Below are 2108 nucleotides of genomic sequence, written 5' to 3'. Positions count from 1 at the left end.
AGAGTAGTAGCTGACTATGGTAGGCCGACAACAAATCCTCATTCAAGCATCACTTTACCAAACGGTGCCGCCGCTGGCAACTGGTCCATTCCTGCCCACGTCATGCAACTTATCAAAACTGCACTCCAATTCGAAGGGCTAGAGAGCGAAGATCCTTCAAACCACATCGACATGTTTGTTCAAATCTGCGAAACTTTCAATATCGGCAACATGAACGATGAAGCCATCTATCTCCGTCTTTTCCCCTTCTCACTTACCGGCAAAGCCTACAAATGGCTTAAGTCACTACCTACAGGATCAATCACCACTTGGGCGGGCCTTCAAGAGAAATTCATGACCAAATTCTTTCCGTCATTTAAATCCGCTCGACTCCGTGACGAGATTTGTTCCTTCCGCATGAGGTCTGACGAGTCTTTCAGGGAAGTTTGGGAAAGATTCAAGGACCTCCTTCTTAGTTGTCCTCATCATGGTTTAGATAAGTGGATGCTCATCGAGAGATTCTACAATGGAGCCACTCAGCACGTGAGAGAGATGTTGAACCAAACTGCTAACGGGAACCTCCTTAAGAACAAAGATCCCGATAAGTGTGTCGTCCTTTTTGATGATCTAGCAGCGAGCTATGAGGGGCACGGGGGTAGAAATTCTTCTAATATTATCGAGAGGAGTAATTCAAGTCGATTCGAATACTAGCATGCAGGCGCAGATTGATGCTTTGAACAAACTCGTTAGAGATCTTACCATTAAGAGCGCCGCGAAGTGTGAGGTTTGCCGAGGGGGTCACGACACCATTGACTGTCCTGTTAACCCGGGTAGCAATCAGGAGGAGGTTGACTTCGTCAACAACCCCTTGAGATATCAAAACCCCGCCTTCAGCGGGAACACTGGCTGTAGAAATCAGAGTAACTATCGAGGGGGACAAGCCAGTGGCTACCAAGCCCAATACCAAAACCAGCGTCGAGAGAATTTATTCGGGCAGGGGAGTTCAGGTCAGGAGAGTTCGGAACAAATGGGGAGAGAAGAGAAGAAAGCCTTATTGGAGGAGATGATGGTTGAGCTTCTGAAGAGAGATGAGAGGAACCAAGTGACAAATGAGGCGAAGTTTGCGGAACACGATGCTATGTTGAAGAATCAAGCCACGTCTCTAGCTAGTCTTGAGCGTCATGTCGGAGAGATTGCCAGCCAGTTATCCGAGAGAGCACCAGGTTCACTACCAAGTAATACTGAGAAAAATCCGAGAGGGTTCGCCAAAGTAGTGACTACTAGAAGCGGTGAAAGAAGAGAAAGAGAGGCTAATCCTTCGAGAGTTGTCACACCTGCGGTCGATGAAGAGGAGCAGGTGGACGAGGAGATCCAGATGGAGCCTCTTCCGGCCGAGGCATACCAGCAGACTATTCCAACGAGTACGAAGCCGGCCGATATGCCTTCATCATCATCAAACCCACCTTTGAGAGTCTACAAACCCAAACTGCCTTATCCTGGGAGACTCCGATCAGACAGAGACGATGAGCAAAACTACAAGTTCCTCGAACTTCTCAAGCAACTTCACCTGAACATTCATTTCCTTGAGGCGCTTACTCAAATGCCCAAATATGACAAATTCCTCAAGGACATTCTTTCCAATAAAGAGAAGTTGGCTGAGGTCTCTTCTATTCCGTTGAGTGCTGGGTGTTGCAGAGCAAGTTGCTTGAAAAGATGACCGATCCTGGGAGTTTCACAATTCCCTGCATCTTAGGCGACAATACGGTTCGACATGGTTGCCATGACCACTCAATCATTGATGGATGACATCGTGTCACCATCCCTAGATTTAGAGTCAGCTGTTGAGATCGTGCGAGACGATCCGAGGGACCAACCCTCGGTTGAGAGCCCTTCTCCTTCTTTAGAACTTAAGGATTTACCCGATCATCTGGAGTAAGCATTTCTGAACGAGGAGAGGAAGCTACCCGTCATCATCGCGTCTGCCTTGACGGAGGTCGAGAAGTTAATGTTGTTGAAGGTGCTGATAGCGCACAAGGAGGCGATAGCATGGAAGATCATCGACATCAAAGGGATTAATCCCTCGTTCTGCACTCATAAAATCCTCATGGAGGATAATTTCAAATCCGTTG

The 2108-nt window shown here is 47.7% G+C and overlaps 1 non-coding gene across 1 annotated transcript; it reads right to left on the bottom strand.

Annotated features, from left to right (window-relative positions):
- Positions 1 to 366: 366 nt before the first annotated feature.
- LOC143571999 (small nucleolar RNA R71) lies at positions 367 to 473 on the bottom strand. Its single transcript, XR_013142197.1, has one exon. It is a non-coding gene; the product is annotated as a small nucleolar RNA R71 (small nucleolar RNA).
- Between the last annotated feature and the right edge of the window lie 1635 nt (positions 474 to 2108).

This window comes from Bidens hawaiensis, unplaced genomic scaffold (assembly GCF_021521415.1).
Source record: "Bidens hawaiensis isolate Kalapana, Puna unplaced genomic scaffold, B.hawaiensis_p1.1 tig00001336_1, whole genome shotgun sequence".
Classification (NCBI taxonomy): Eukaryota; Viridiplantae; Streptophyta; class Magnoliopsida; order Asterales; family Asteraceae; genus Bidens; species Bidens hawaiensis.
This window is presented reverse-complemented; position numbering and strand designations above follow the sequence as displayed.